Source organism: Musca vetustissima, unplaced genomic scaffold (genome assembly GCF_032173495.1).
Source record: "Musca vetustissima isolate MV318-11 ecotype Yass unplaced genomic scaffold, APGP_CSIRO_Mvet_v1 utg190408, whole genome shotgun sequence".
Lineage (NCBI taxonomy): Eukaryota > Metazoa > Arthropoda > Insecta > Diptera > Muscidae > Musca > Musca vetustissima.
Genome location: NW_026879625.1, coordinates 11,749 through 27,875, shown reverse-complemented (window position 1 = coordinate 27,875; position 16,127 = coordinate 11,749). Strand labels below are relative to the sequence as shown.

At 35.1% G+C, this 16,127-nt stretch overlaps 1 pseudogene; it reads left to right on the top strand.

Annotated features, from left to right (window-relative positions):
• The first annotated feature begins 7,158 nt into the window (after nt 1-7,158).
• On the top strand, nt 7,159-8,436 carry LOC133324627 (uncharacterized; annotated as a pseudogene).
• The last annotated feature ends 7,691 nt before the right edge of the window (nt 8,437-16,127 follow it).

Genomic DNA, 16,127 nt, shown 5'->3' with positions numbered 1-16,127 from the left:
CTTCGGGGAGCATCGTGCTGGATGTGGTTATACCCAAATCGCGGGTAGAGCTGTGCTTGGTGTGGAGTTGCATTACAATCGGGTGCCTGACCCATAGAAATGCAGGAGTTTTAGATGGGCTTCGCTCCTCATCGCGTCCAAATACGTATGATCGATTGGTACCTGCATTTCGGTGTGGGGGCTTTGGTTGACGCTTTGTATTAACTGATGTTTACAGCACCGTAGGGTAAGACCACAAGGTAGGTACCCACGTACTCTAAGCATCTCTGTATAATTTGGTTAAATTTGACATTTTTGGTTCATTGACATTTTCGTCCCTAAGGTGGAAAACCTATTCACGATACTGCTCTACTATATTTTTGAATATCTAAGCCAGGTTTTAAAACAGAAGAAAGCTGAACTGTACAGTAATCGGCATATTGTATAATTTAGTTAAATTTTTTAAATTCTTTGACATTTTCGTCATAAGATACCACTCTACTATATTTTTGAATATCTAACCCAGTTATTCTATTTGACGTTACGACTTCTCTAAGACTGAAAATCGCATCTCAACCACCAGTTCAACGTCACAGCCACTCACAAAGTGCTTCGAAATGCTACCTTCACAAACAATTTTCGTTGGATTATGGTTCGTCGCCTGTGGCGACCTTATAAACATCTTCCGAAGCACCGCGATTATATTTCCCGATTTCTTTGTACCAATCGTCAGAATCTTTTTTTGAGCGATCCAGAAATATACGAATAAGAACCACCATGTCATCCGATCATAACCAAACATTATTGGTGTCGTCTTTGGTCATTATTGGTGTTCGTACTACAGGGGAGACATCGATATAGATAGTTGAAATATGATGATCTATATACTAGAATCAATATTTCGTGGTGTTCGCCTGTGACCACACAAACCTTTAATACCAATACAGCATATTTAGAGATTTTACAACATTCGATTACAACATTCTAATATGCCAATCGATTTCATACACATATTCAAATTGAAAAAAATCTGTATACATATTTAATTATAGACTGTATTTTTACAATATATAAATAGGACGGTTTGTAAAGCTTTTAAGCTCTCTAAAAGTCTTTAAAGTTATTTATTTTTACAATATAATTTTAATATTAAGCATAATAAAAACAATTGTACAATTCGATTTACGGACAAAAGCAAATATCGCATACAATATTAAATACTGAGAATAAAAATAAAAAATACAAAGTATTTCAATTTGAAAAGAATAAATCATTTTTAGATGTAAATATATGTAAATAACCAAACCGACATTTAGTCATTGTCAAAAAAAAATAGTTTACTAATTTCCATAAAAAATGTGCACTAAAAAAAACTTAGAAATGCTCGAATTGCTGTAAATATTTAAACTAATGCTTTAAATATCCCTTTTTCCATCCTTTCCCAAAATCATGACGATAACCACGATAACACTCCAAAAAACTCCAAAAACTATAAATGAATAATATTATCTAGCTGGCAATCATCTGCATTTCGTACATGGCCCTTTCAAGCTGTTTCTACTCCCTTTACGGCTTTTCAAGCACCTGGCATAAATCTATTAACCCCGGCACATTTGGATACAACATTAAAACAAAGTGAATCAAAAACTAAAGTGGAAAAAGATGAAAACCCACAAATCCAACCTCAACAAATATTTTCTGTGGGCTCCCCACTACCACAAGCCTTGGCACCCACACAATCATATTTTGTTCTAAATAGTGCATTTTATGATTCGCCATTAACCCGTTATGCCTATACGACCAGTAATCAATTTGTTCCTGGATTTTTTCAAAATCCTTCTATTGAAACCATTGAGCCTACCGAAAAACCCAGACACCGTGAAGCAGAACCAACAACGAAAAAACCCAAAACTGTAACGAAATCGAAACCACCTAAATTACAAGTGAAATCCGTAACCACCAAAAATAACAACAACAATGGAAAGGCCGACTTTCTCAATGATAAACCCCTATTGGAAGCTGTTCAAAAGATTAATCCCCAATTTATTGTTGAAGATATAATGCCAGTACCAGGACGTCATGTATATTCCTCAATTGGCATGGAACTTGTGGGAGATAGCAAACAGAAACCGGTTAATAAAAAACCAAAAACCAAATTGACGACGAAAAAATCCCAAGTAAAAGTTGAGGCCATTAGCCGAACAGCAACGACGGGAAATGTACCGCAAATACCATTTGGTACATATTTTTTGCCATATTTTTCACAACTTCAACAACAATACGAAAAACAACTGCAGCAGCAGCACCAACAACAAGGACAAAGAAAAAGTAAACAAATACAAAAGCCGGCTCTAAAAACGGCATCTTTGATTTTGGAACCCCATTCCAAGGCTATTGTTGGTAATGGTGGGACCGCCATATCAGCACCCATTTCTAGGGCCGTTCTAAAACGTGGCGTCCCCACAAATGTTTATTTCAATCCGGAATCTGTGGCCATAGCTGGTGTTGGTGGTAAGGCGCATGCCCAAGCCGATTTGGAATTGGATTTAATCAATTAAATTTGAAGTATTTGACTATCTGAACAGAGACTGACAGCTAAATCCGAATTTTTGTTTAAAACAAGTAAATAAATAACAAAAAAAAACGATTAAAATGTAACAATATCTAATTGTTAATAAATTAAAAAAAAAATGTACAAACAATTGGTTTAAATCATTTTATTGTATGTTTTGTAAAATTATTTTTTTTAAATAATGTTTTATAAAATTGAACGGCATTTTGTTAGTGTGTAAATATATACTTATTTTTTACAGGTTGTGGTATAATGTATATACACATATAATTTTAATATAATATAAACTATACCCCTCCACTATATTTTGATGATCTTAGCCAGGTTTTGTAACTGAAATTGCTCTATTTGACGTTACGAGTTCTCAGAGACTGGAAAACCGTATATCAACCCGAGTACAAGGACACCGCCCGCATTTCGTCTCTTCAGGGAATTTCGTATACCATTGTATACCAGAAGTCCCTGCCGAATATGTGATCATTTTTAACACATTCCTTAGGTCAATTATCTTTGGTCATTCAAACCCGATTCTTTGTTAGGTTTCCCGCTGTGGATTGTATTCTAGATCAGAAGGAACCGTATCTCTATTGAAATCACGATAAAGATCCTACTTCGGGGTTTCAGTGTATTAAATACTTTTAATATATGTCCATACTTTAATATAAAATCCAATAAAGGTCCCGTCCCATTTTAGGTCTTAGGAAGGTCATAGCTTCATTTTCATAGCTAGTATTTCAGGTTTACAGATAAGTGTATAATCGTGTATACACCTTCATGTTTTGAAATTACTCCCATATCTCCCATATCCGTATCTGTCACCAGTCTGTTTAACTGGGGCACACGGTAACTCTCGAAGGGAGTAAACGATCTCATCCGAACTTTGCACATCGTAATATTTCTTTCAAACTTAAATAATGTTCGAAAATGAGAATATCGATACACTCCTTCTGGTACCTCCTCCACAAAATGGTTAAAATTTTGCGGAGAATTAATATTACCAAGCCTAGATGAAGCCTCTCCTCAATATTTTGACAATTTTATATCAAACAATTGAGCGAACATCTCAATATCCTATAAAGGCTCACAATTTTGAAAGTTTTATATCAAGCAATTAAGCGAACCTAACCTAACATTGATCAAGTCCGAAGACGGCACCCATTGGTCCACTTCTTAAGACACCTGAAAAGTGACAAAATGTTGAAAATCAAGTTGAAGATGGGGAATATCGATTCACTCCTTCTGGAACCTCCTCCAAAAATGGTTAAAATGTTGATGAAAATTACCTAAACCTGAAAGAAATCTGAAAATGAGACCTATCGCTCAGACCCTTCTAGTACCTCTCCAACAAAGTGTCAAAATTTTGAACATTTGAAAATTCATTATTACAATATCCGATTTCCAGACTGTGCTAATATTTTAATCAAGTTCAAAGATCCATATGTGCACTTCTTTTGGTAACTTGTAAACTGCATATGGGGCACCTGATTTGATCGTTTCATTATACCCTTCACCACACTGTGTACAGGGTATTATGTCTTTGTGCATATGTTTGTAACAGGCAAAAGGAAACGAGATAGACACATGGTTCCTTTTGAGAATATGCATAGAATCACTTTCTGAGTCGATTTATGCATGTCCGTCCGTCCGTCTGTAGATGTTAAATTGTAAACAAAGTACAGGTCGCATTTATGATACGATTTAGATGAAATTTGGCACAAGTCACTTATTTGGCCCAAGGACGAACCCTATTGATATTGGGAAAAATCGGTTCAGATTTAGATATAGCTTCCATATATATTTTCGTCCGATTTAAGGTAAATGGGGCACCAAAGTCCTTCTATATCTCTCGATTGGCGCGAAATTTGGCACAGAGTACTGAATTAGGTCCAGAATGATATGTGCCAAGTTTCGAGAAAATCGGTTCAGATTTAGATATAGCTCCCATATATAGTTTCGTCCGATTTGAGGTAAATGGTGCACCAAAGTCTCTACATATCATTCGATTTGCCTAAAATTTGGCACAGAGTACTGAATTAGGTGCAGAATGGTGTGTACCAAGTTTCGAGAAAATCGGTTGAGATTTAGATATAGCTCCCATATATAGTTTCGTCCGATTTAAGGTAAATTGTGCACCAAAGTCCTTATATATCATTCGATTTGCACGAAACTTGGCATAGAGTACTGAATTAGGTCCAGAATAATGTGTGTTAATTTTCGTGAAAATCGATCCAGATTTAGATATAGCTCCCATATATATTTTCGTCCGATTTAAGGTAAATCGGTCTCCAAAGTCCCTATATAATATTCGATTTGCACGAAATGTGGCATAGATTACTGAATTAGGTCCAGAATGATGTGTGCCAAGTTTCGAAAATGTCGGTTCAGGTTTAGATATAGCTCCCATATATAGTTTCGTCCGATTTAAGGTAAATGGTGCACCAAAGTCCCTATATAACATTCGATTTGCACGAAATTTAGCATATATTACTGAATTAGGTCCAGAGTGATGTGTGCCAAGTTTCGAAAATGTCGGTTCAGATTTAGATATAGCTCCCATATATAGTTTCATCCGATTTAAGGTAAATGGTACACCAAAGTCCCTATATATCTTTCGATTTGCACGAAATTTAGCATTGAGTACTGAATTAGGTCCAGAATGATGTGTGCCAAGTTTCGAGAAAATTGGCTCAGATTTATACATAGCTCCCATATATAGTTTCGTCCGATTTAAGGTAAATGGTACACCAAAGTCCCTATATATCATTCGATTTGCATGAAATTTGGCACAGAGTACTGAATTGGGTCCAGAATGATGTGTGCTAAGTTTCCTGAAATTGATTCAGATTTAGATATAGCTTCTATATCTGACCAAATGAAAAATTTAGTATCGGCTGCAGAATGACATGTTTATGAATCCAATTTCATTTTACCTGTCCTTTAAAAATGCGACGTCTGTTAGTATTTATCTGTTGAATATACCCAAAGTGGTGAAGGGTATCATATAGTCGGCCCCGTCCGACTTTACTACTTTCCTTACTGGTTAAAAACATGAGGACGGAGTACCCGATTTGAAAAAATGTTGCTTAAAATAATGATTCTTTCAAATTTTTATGAAGCCTCCAACACAAAGACTCAAAATTTTGAAAATTTAATATCAATTTTTTTTATTTTATTTTTATTGATATATTAACCGAACCTAGATGAAGTCTGACGATGGAACCTATCGCTCAGATCCTTCTGGTACCTATCCAACAAAGTGTTCAAATTTTAAACATTTGTAAATTCAATATTACAATATACGTTTTCCAGGCTGAGCACATCGTAATATTTTAATCAAGTTCAAAGATTCATAGGTGCACTTCATCTGGTGACTCCACCACAAAGTTTCAAAATTTTAAAAGCTTGTAAACAGTATATGGAGCATCCGATTTGCTGCGTTGATTATAAACTCTAATAATATTAGCATACCTACATTAAATCCGAAAAAGTGATGGTGCTCCTTGATAATAGTATATAGTATAAAGCGAATGGACCTGTGTGGTCTTATCTTTGCAGACCTTTATATTAATACTAACCATAGATCTTATGTAACTATCAGTTATATATGTAGGTCCACCATATGTGGTATTTTCCTACCAAACGAAAATAGGATTCAAATGTCATAATAGGTGTTTGTCAAAAATATTTTTACAATATGAAAGCTAGGCATAGTCCTTTATAAAATTCATCCTTGGGATAGTCTTTAAAAATATTGATTACAAAATCCAAATTAGGGATAGTTCCTGTAAAAACATTATTTAAAAATCAAAGCTTTGGATTGTCCTTGAAAAATACAATTTAAAGCATCCAAACTGGAGATAGTTCTCAAAAAAATATTAAAAAATTAAAAAATCCAGGATAGTATATTACCAAGCCTATTTTATTAATCCACGCTTGTGGTAGACCTTGAAAAATACTTTTTTAAAAATACAGTTTTTGAAAAAAAATATTCTATAAAAAATACCACTTTTCGTATAGTCCTTGAGAAAATATCACTTGAAAAGTCCACTCTTGGAATAGTCCATGAAAAAATATTATTTAAAAAGTCCACTCTTCGGAAAGTCCTTGCAAAAATATTATATAAAAATTCCACGTTTATGAAAGGATACAAAAGTCCGAATAAGAGCTTTGTGCGCCAAAGATGCTACGGTGATTTAAATTCCTCGTTATCTGATAATTATAAATGTACATACATAGAAAATTATAGAAATAATTATATTTTTACATAAATATATTTTTATATATATAAATATTAGTTTGCGACTTTGTAAAATATAAACAAAAATATATTATCTGGGAAATCCTTCCTAATTTTTTTCATATATCCCAACTCCTTTTAACATTTCTTGTAAAAAAAACTCCAACCCTTGTAGTATAGATATTTCCCTTCCACACTTTATTTTTCTCTTACGCCTCTCACAATCCACCTATTTACGTAGCCCACCCTTAGCTGTTAACCTTTAGTTTTCTTTTTAACGGTACATTATGACAAATATTTTATTTTGAATCACCTTACCCTCACCGCCTCAATTATGCACACCTAAAACCTACAACAAACATTATCACAAATGTCCATTAGACACCGAAGTATTCCAAATGAAGAAGTCTTGGCATACTATGGAGGTTTAAAGGGTCAAACTATACACTTGAAAGATGGCCGAATTCATAGAATCCATTCTTCACAAAATAGCCGTGGATCAACAGCAGCAGCATCAGCATCCAAAACAACGATTATTTCACGACAAGGACCAACAGCCGCATTGTCAAGCAGTGTTGCTGTGAACGCACACGACAACACTGTGACATTTGCTGATGATTTCAATAGAATCCAATTGGCGGCTGCTCGTCTGGTTGCCATACAGGAAATGGCCAAAAAGAAGGGTACCTTCAGTGAAGAGGATAATCGTATCTATGCTGCCAGTCTCTTGGAATTGGGACAAGCTGCTCAAAGTTTGGCTCTGCTGCAGCAAACGGGTAAAATTCAAGACTTCAGTGTTCTATTGAAACCCTATTCGTCAGGAGCTGCCATGCCTCAGAAAACTCCCATTGCAACAAGTGAGAAGACCAATGAGGATGCCGTTACCGTCGAGGCGCCAGTTGAAGAACAAAAAGTGGAAGAGGAAAAAATTGATGAGGTAACGGAACAGCAATTTAATGAGTCCGATCTCTTGCCTGTTGCTCCAGAAGATCCCTTCGAAGATGTACAGTTGGGCCACCCAAAAAGGATGCTTCCGTGGCTGAGGCCAAGCCAGTAGGTGAGGTGGACAACAACATATAGTAAATAAACACGTATTTTTATAACAAATATTCTTCTGTGTTTATTTCCAGGTGTTTCCATTGTTGGTCAGGGAGGTGTAGCCTCCTCCAAACCCAATGCTGTTGCCCTTTCGGGACGCAATGGTTTGGCCGTTTCAGCCCCCAAGGCCACTGCCATAGCTGGTGTTACTGCCGAAGAAGCAGCTGCATTCAGTGTGTCTGTACCCAGTCGCAATCAATTGGTAATTAAATCGGCCGCATCCCGTTTAGCCCCTATCGATGAATCTCCTTCGTATGATGACTATGATTATATCGAAACAACACCCATTAAAGCTAAAACTCGTAAAGCTCCCCTCTTGAGATCGTCCGGTTTGATACGTAGCACCAATAAAATGCATCCAAAACCAATGATGGCCACCGCCTCAGCTGCCGATAAAATTGTTCAGATGTGGCGTACAGCCATTGCTGAAGATTATGCATCACCCAATCGTTATGATGATGGCGACGACGAAGAGGATCGTTTAGATGATTATGACATTGAACAATTGTATAAGATCTCGAAAAAATTATCGAAACGCCGTAGATATTAAGTTGACGGATTGCACGCACACCCTTCTGCCATTTATTTATTATTATAAGAAATAACCTTTTTTTATATAATTTAAATTACAATCAATTTTTTAATATATTTATATCAATTATCATATGATTATTTATAAACAAGAACAATAATAAATTAACGAATTTAGTACTGATAAATAATTAATTAAATAATTATGATCTCATGGGCTCGGTGAGAAAATTTTTTAGAAAACAAGAACTGAGGTACAAATAAATTAGTTATACAACCCAAGCTTGGGGGGATATTAAAACTAATTTAAAAATGTCGTATGCAGAATACACTAATTCTTACTTTTGTTAGGGTGGTACCAAAGACGAGGAACCTACGCTTATGATAGTCCCTTAAAAATATACAAAAGATAGTCCTGGAAAAAAATATTATTTAAAAATCCACTCTTCGGATAGTCTGATAGAAATAATTATTATTTAGAAAAGACCACTCTATGTATTTGCACTTGATGTTCTTGGTGTTCTGCATGTTAATGGGGATTTTCGTGCCTTTGAGATGGAAATCTGTCTCTACCATAGCTCGTGTGTTAAGTTTCGAGAAAATCGGGTTAGCTTTAAATTTATATTCATCGTGTGTTAAGTTTCGAGAAAATCGGGTTAGCTTTAAATCTTATAAAAGTCCTTTAACAAATATATAAAAAGTAGTTCTTGAAAAAATTATTTAAAACCCCGTGCTTAAGATAGTCTCTAAAAAATCTTTTTTTAAAGTAAGGAAAGTAGTAAAGTCGAACTGGGCCGACTATATGATACCCTTCACCACTTTGGGTATATTCTACATATGTATCCTAACAGACGTCGCGTGTTTGTTATATATCTATATCTGAATCGATTTCAGGGAAACTTGCCAGAGACTAATTTATATTACTTCAGTACGTTGTGTCAATCGGCCTAGCTATGGATCTTTTCACAAAGCTTAGCAACATCATTCTAGACTTGATTCAGTACTCTATACCAAAATTCGTGCAAATCGGAAGATATATATGGACTTTGGTGCACCAATTACATAAAATCGAACGAAAATATATATGGGAGCTACATCTAAATCTGATCCGATTTTCACGAAACTTAGCACACGTCATTCTAGACTTAATTCAGTACGCTATGACAAATTTCGTGCAAATCCAATGTTTTTCAGAGACTTTGATGCACCAATTACCTAAAATCGGACGAAAATATATGTATGGGAACTACATCTAAATCTGAACCGATTTTCACGAAACTTAGCACACGTCATTCTAGACGTAATTCAGTACGCTATGACATATTTCGTGCAAATCGAAAGATAAATAGGGTTTTCGTACACCATTTACCTTAAATCGGTACGAAAATATATATGGGATCTATATCTAACTCTGAACCAATTTTTCCGAATTTCAATAGGGTTCGTCCTTGGGCCATACAAATGCGCTGTGCCAAATTTCATCCAATTCGAATCATAAATGCGTACTTTGTTTACAATTTAACATGGACAGACGGGCGGACGGACGGGCATGCATAAATCGACTCAGAAAGTGATTGCATGAATATTCTCAAAAGGAACCATGGGCCTATCTGGAGTATTGTTGCCTGTTACAAACATATGCACAAATACATAATATCCTGTACCACACTGTGGTGAAGGGTATAAAAATGCACTCCTCAGATAATCATTTAAAAAATATTATTTTAAAAGCCCACTCTTCAAACAGTTCTTGACATTGTTTAAAAAATCCAAGCTTATGTTAGCGCTTGAAAAAATGTATTTAAAAAGTCCACGATTTTGATAATACTTTAAAAGATTCTTTAAAAGTCCACTCTTCGGATAGTCTTTAAAAACATATTATTTAAAAATTCAATTGAAAAAAAAATATATATATATATTTAATAAAATAAAACCACGATAAGGGTAACCCTAAAAATATTATTTAAAAAAAAACCAGGCTTAGGTAGCCCTTTAAAAAATATTATTAAAAAACGCTGGATACCCCTTAAAAAATACTACTAATAAAATAATGTTTAAACCAGTGAGCGAAGCAGTATAGTCGGACGGGGCCAACCATATGATACCCCACACGACTTCCACGAAAATCTAACTTTCTGTGATTCCATATTCTGAGCATGGTCAATATTTCGCTATATTTGACCTATTTACCGACTAGAGGTGTTACTAATAAACAGCCCTTCTAATTACTTGTCCAGATTCCATTCACCGTGGGTTATGTTGTGATGTTCGGCTTTCAATTGTGGGCCATAGATCGACTCGAAAAAAACACAAAAAATAAGTTTTTGGTTCACTTCATCCAAATATTATCATCACTGAAAATTATAGGCGTTGTCTTTGACCATACCTGGATCCTGCGGAAAATTTCAAAGCGATCAGCGCTATATTTTCGCCCTATAGTGTGGTAATGGGTTACTAAATAATATTTCAGTACGTAAGCACCTGTAAATATTTAAGTGTAACTACCACATCCGAGTACATACAGCCATATAATTGGAATCAATTTAAAGGTCAACCACGTTTTTTGGATATACTTTCAAGTTCTCGGGTCTATAGTGTGGTAATGGGTTACTAAATAATATTTCAGTACGTAAGCACCTGTAAATATTTAAGCGTAACTCCCACATCCGAGTACATACAGCCATATAATTGGAATCAATTTAAAGGTCAACCACGCTTTTTGGATATACTTTCAAGTTCTCGGGTCTATGTCCTTCAGGAGTAAATATATTCGCCATAGAATACAAAATTTGTAATTTTTCACACAAAAGTCAGGGTCCATTTGACCCGTTAAATATTGACCGATCTTCCTGAAAATAGTATTGTTTATTCTTTGGCCCGATCCCCTTCTCCATGTAATATTTCACGATTTTTGGTCATAATAGCGGTCACTGGAGCGACCAGAAAATCAAACAAAAATTAAGTATTTGGTCCATTTCATCCTCTAGCTATTACCTAATCTTTACCAAAAACAATAGGTGTCTTCATTGAACCCAGAACCCATTCTACATGCAAAATTTCGTGAAGATTGATCCATAACTGTGGCCTGTATCGTATTTACAAATTATAATGAACAGATGGACGGACACACATGTCTAGATCGACTCAGCTAGTCGAGATATGATGATCGGTATACTTGAAGGTGGGTCTAGGACTAATATTTCGCAGCGTTACAAACTCTTGGGGCTGCACAAAGCTATAATACCCTGTCAACATAGTTGTGTAGGCTATAAAAATAATTTTCACAATCCTTTGATCTGATATTCATTTGGAATCTGGGTTTCAAATTTGTAGTCTTTTCGGTAGATAAATGTTGGATTATTACATCTCAATTCTCAGAGAGTCATGTTTTATGAAATCTATAACAAAACTATCATTTACAGACAAACGTGACTTTCTTTATTAAAATGTTAAGTTCTGATTATTGCTTTTTACAAATGCCTCTAGTTCTAACAACAATTAAACACTTCCATCTTTGTGACCATGCAATATATTATAAATCAAAGCCTACTTTTAGGTGTTAATAAAAAACGCAAGTTTCATTTCTAATAGTGTCATTATTATGAATATCATGAATACCATCGAAAAGTCATCCACACCATATAAACGACGAATGTCTAGCACCACCATTCCTCCCTGCTTCCATGCGACAAGACAACATTCATTATTGCTGTGGGCTTCGATGCTAGAACACTTTTCATCTTAACCACAAAGAAAATGCTTCCATTTGTTATACAAAGAAACAATGTTAAAGTCTTTCTTGTATACAAAACCACAGTGATTGTGGTTTTGACCACAAATATAGAAACAATAAAATTCTATTAGAAATTGTCGCACAACCTCAGCACTTACCTTGGGCAGTAGGTATAGTTATTAAAAACGCACACACACCCATGCACATAGGAGGTCTTCTTGTATCCAAAATACAAGTTTTCACTTACAAATAAATACCGGGTACTGTGGAGATAATCATCATCATGATAATGCAGATTGTCATTTGATATATTTGACCAGAGGCCAGTTTAAAAAAAAAAAGAAAACAAAAAACTACCAGCTTTACAAGTTAAAATTAGCCTGTGTCTCAGCTAGCTTGACCATAAACTTGAATTGTTATGCTCTTGAGCATAACAAAAAAGAAGACAAACAACAAAAGAATCGATCCTGTTTTGTCGACTAAATTCAATAGCAACTGAATAGCCTTTCTAGTTTTAACTAGGAATTGGGGTTGCCATATAAATTAAAACTATAAATGAAATTCACAAAATAAGGGAATGTTTAATGAATATATGTGGAAAATTATTGGTCATTATTGACATTTTTTAAGCTGTAATACAATCGAGGATTTTTTTATGTAATATGTTTTAAGGATTTTGTCAAGGGCTATCTGAAGATTGGATTTTTATACCCTACACAACTATGTTGTCAGGGTATTATAGCTTTGTGCAGCCTCAAAAGTTTGTAATGCGGCGAAATATTGGTCCTAGACCCACCTTTAAGTATACCGATCGTCATATCTCGACTATCTGAGTCGAGCTGAGCTGAGTTGATCTAGACATGTGTGACCGTCCGCCCGTTTGTCCATCTGTCCATTATAATTTGTTATTGTGTTTACACAGGCCACAGTTATGGACCAATCTTCACGAAATTTTGCATGTTGGATGTGTTCTGGCCAATGAAGACCCCTATTGTTTTTGGGAAAGATCGGTTAATATTTAGGAGATGAAATGGACCAAATACTAAATTATTGTCGGCGTTTCTGGTCGCTCCAGAGGCCGCAATAATGGCCCGAACATCATGAAATTTTCCATGGAGAAGGGGATCAGGCCAAAGAATAAGCATGCCTTTTTTCACAAAAGATCGGTCAATATTTAGCGGGTCAAATGGATTAAGACTTTTGTGTGAAAAATGACAAAATTTGTATTCTATAGCGTATATATTTATCCCTGAAGGACATAGACCCGAGCTGTTGATATTATATCCAAGAGGAGTGGTTGACCTTTAAATTAATACCAATTATATTGTTATATGTGTTCGGATGTGGGAGTTGCACCTAAATATTTACAGATATCTCCGTATTCGTATATTAATTAGTAATCCATTATTACTCTAGAGAGCGGAACTTAGTGCTGATCGCTTTGCAAGGTTCCATGATGTTCCAGTTATGGTCAAGGACAACGCCTATAATTTTCGGCGATGATCAGATAATGATTTTGGAAGTGGACCGAAAACTTAATTTTTTGTGTTATTTTCGAGTCGATCTATAGACCACAAATGAAAGCCGAACATCAAAACACAACCCACGGTGAAGGGAATTTGGACAATAGCTGTACTGAATACTCGTAATATTCGGAAAATATGTCAGTGTGAGGATGAGGTGCTGTTACCTCCAATCGGGCAAAAGGGTGCAAATATCACGAAATATTCCCAGTCTCGGAATATAAATCCGCAGGAAATTTGAGTTCCGTGGTAGTTGTGTAGGGTATCGTATGGTCGTCCCCGCCCGACTATACTGCTCCACTCGCTGGTTTAAAATAATATTTGGTAAGGATTATCCAAAAATTAAAAATAATTTTTCAAAATCTATCCAAAGCGTGTTTTTTAAATATTTTTTTTGCAATGACTTTCTTTGAAGGACTATTCAAAGCGTGGATTTTTTAAAATATTTTTAGCAATGACTTTTTTTGAAGAACTATCCAAAGCCTGGATGTTTTTAAAATATTTTTTTCAATGCCTTTCTGACTGTTCAAAGCGTGTATTTTACATAGCAATGACTATGTAATGTTTTTTTTTCAAGGACTCTTTAAAGTCTGGAGTAGTTAAGCCAACATTTTTCAATGGATAATCAATCGAGATTTTTTTAACAATAAATTTTCAAAAATGGTATTTTATTTGGATTGGCCCGAATGGTAATCGTTACAGAAAACCTGGCAATATTAACAGCTATCAAAAAGAGGGACGTAAACATAGAACATCATCATCACCCAACCTCATACACACACACACATTTGTCCAGCCATATAAACAAACACCATGCACGGTCAAGCTTGCTATAACTTGTTATTTTTATTTTCCTTCCTTCTTTCTATAAAAGGTTAATGCTTTTATTCTTTTGATTTGGTTTTCATGTTATTCTATTTAACTGGTATGCCAACTTACCCTGCCATCTACCTTTCCACACGGGTCTTCAGCCGAAGAAGAATCCAAACAAACAAAGAGGAAACAAAATTATCAAAAGCTGGAATTACTTGTAATTGATGCTGTTCTTCGGTGCTGCAAGTTGCACTGTTGGTCTAGGAAAATAATAAAGAACTACTCCATTCCTTGTTTCTGGATAGAATGCCGCCTATAAATTGTGAATAGTCTCCTATTACATAAGGTTGGTATGGTTGGTTGGTTGGCTGAGTTCTGTTTGTTGCTGTTGTTGTCATCGTAATCATCATTTGGTTTCTTGTTTTGTTCTAGCCATTCTACTATCAATTTTGCAAATGGAGACTTGTGATGGTAATTGGCTGCAGCATCTGCAGATGCCACGGCAATGTTGTCGAACTATATAAAGGCCTTGCACCTTAGCCCATGGCCAACAGTTTCCTTTCAACTGTGTGCCAAGTGAGAAGTTTTGAAAGTATTTGCTGATAAAGAAAGAATAAGAAAATTGTTATTTTTAAAAGTGAACGAACACCTTGCGTTGGAAGAGTTATAAAAAGGATTTATTAAGGACTGATTAAAATAGAATTTTTTAAAAGGTAAGTTACATTATTTTTTAATAAACAAGTGAAATATTTTTTTATATAAAAAATATGTGAATATGCTAAAGGAAAACACATTTATAACGAGTGGCAGTGACACGTTTGTGTCTTAAGTCATTTGATTTAATACTTAAAGCAATCAATTTATGGCGTGCTTTGTGTCAAATATTTAATTTGAAATCATTAATATATCTAAATATGGATCTATTGAAATTTTAAAGTTAAATTAACTACATCAGTATTTTTGATAAATTAATCACATTTGAGTGAACATTAAGAACGAATTTTCACATCAAGTATTTCGATAAACCTAAAACTGAGGCATATTTAAATGATTTTACAACACTCATGAAGAGAATATCATTTACACCTTGTCCACCCTCCACCATAGTATGGAGGGTATATTTATTTTTTCATTCCGTTTGTAACTCATCGAAATATTCATTTCCGACCCTATAAGGTATATATATTCTTGATCAGGGTAAAATTGTAAGACGATCTGAAGGAATTGGGATAGGGTGCAGAAATTTTGCATAGGGTTGTCTTTTGTCTGCAGGCAGGTCAAGTTCGAAGATGGGATATATCGGTCCACGTTTAGGCATAGCTCCCATATAACAGTACCCCCCAACAGTACCAATATTTCGATGAGGCACATTTTCATCGTGTTAAAGTGTATACACCCTCATTAGCCATAAGGCTGAGGGTATAATTATCCTTTAAAAATTTCGAACATTTTTATTATACCCTACACAACTATGTTGTCAGGGTATTATAGCTTTGTGCAGCCCCAAAAGTTTGTAATGCCGCGAAATATTGGTCCTAGACCCACCTTTAAGTATACCGATCGTCATATCTCGACTAGCTGAGTCGATCTAGACATGTGTGTCCGTCCGTCCGTCCGTCTGTCCATTATAATTTGTAAACA